We start from the raw sequence: 968 nt of genomic DNA, 5'->3' as shown, positions 1-968 counted from the left end.
TTGTAGAAGGTTTGAAATGCCATGTTGCAGAATCAGATCTCCACACAGGGGAGCTATGGACACGTTTTGAGCAGAGGAGTGACGAGAGAACAGTACACACGGAGCGGATGGAGATTGGGGAGCATGGGAGGGTTTGGAGGTGGAATGGGAACTTCTGCTTGAATTTTTTATTTCGTGGGTTTTTTTTTTTTTAACATTTTGTGTTCTGTGGATGCTTTATAACATGCACTGTGCCTAACAGCACATTATGAGCTTCATAAAATAAATACACGCATAACGATCGGTAGGTATTGAAAGATTACTTTCACAATCAAAACTTAGACACAAGTGCGTCAGAGAAGCAACATGTTACCACCACTAAGCAACCGCGATACTATCAGATTCAGGCAATTTATTCCTAAACCATGAAAAGATAGAACCAATGGAAGAAACCCAAAGGAATCTCAAAGACTCAGAAACTGAAATGAGGACAATTTTGTTTTGTTTGTTTTGTTAAAGATAGCCACTAAAATATTTACCTGGCAGGGGAGACACCGTAATCACGAAGGCGATTTTCCCAGGGCCGGGCTTATCCATTGCACTGCGGATGTGCTGACCCCTGCGATTCCCCCAAATGTGGGAAACTCGACCGTGTAATTTGTGGCAGTGGGGACTGCATTTGCGCTTTCCCCTGAAAAGAAAAAAAAATAGCCACTAAAGACAATTATGAATATGGTGGTTAACTCCAAGTGTCTATGTGAAAAGACTTCAGTGATAATCATATTTACTTATTATAAATGATTTAAAGTAATTATATGAGGGGCTCCTGGGTGGGTCAGTTGGTTAAGCATCTGACTTCAGCTCAGGTCATGATCTCACAGTTCATGGGTTCGAGCCCCACGTCGGGCTCTGTGCTGACAGCTCAGAGCCTGGGGCCTGCCTCGGATTCTATGTCTCCCTCTCTCTCTCTGCCTTCCCCCACTCGTGCT

General features: G+C 43.6%; 1 non-coding gene across 1 annotated transcript; it reads left to right on the top strand.

The window, feature by feature from the left end:
- The first annotated feature begins 510 nt into the window (after window positions 1-510).
- On the top strand, window positions 511-673 carry LOC112866246 (U1 spliceosomal RNA). The gene has a single exon (XR_003224100.2). It is a non-coding gene; the product is annotated as a U1 spliceosomal RNA (small nuclear RNA).
- The last annotated feature ends 295 nt before the right edge of the window (window positions 674-968 follow it).

This window comes from Puma concolor, chromosome D1, assembly GCF_028749965.1.
Source record: "Puma concolor isolate L17-30 chromosome D1, mPumCon1.1.hap2, whole genome shotgun sequence".
In the NCBI taxonomy this organism is placed as follows: domain Eukaryota; kingdom Metazoa; phylum Chordata; class Mammalia; order Carnivora; family Felidae; genus Puma; species Puma concolor.
This window is presented reverse-complemented; position numbering and strand designations above follow the sequence as displayed.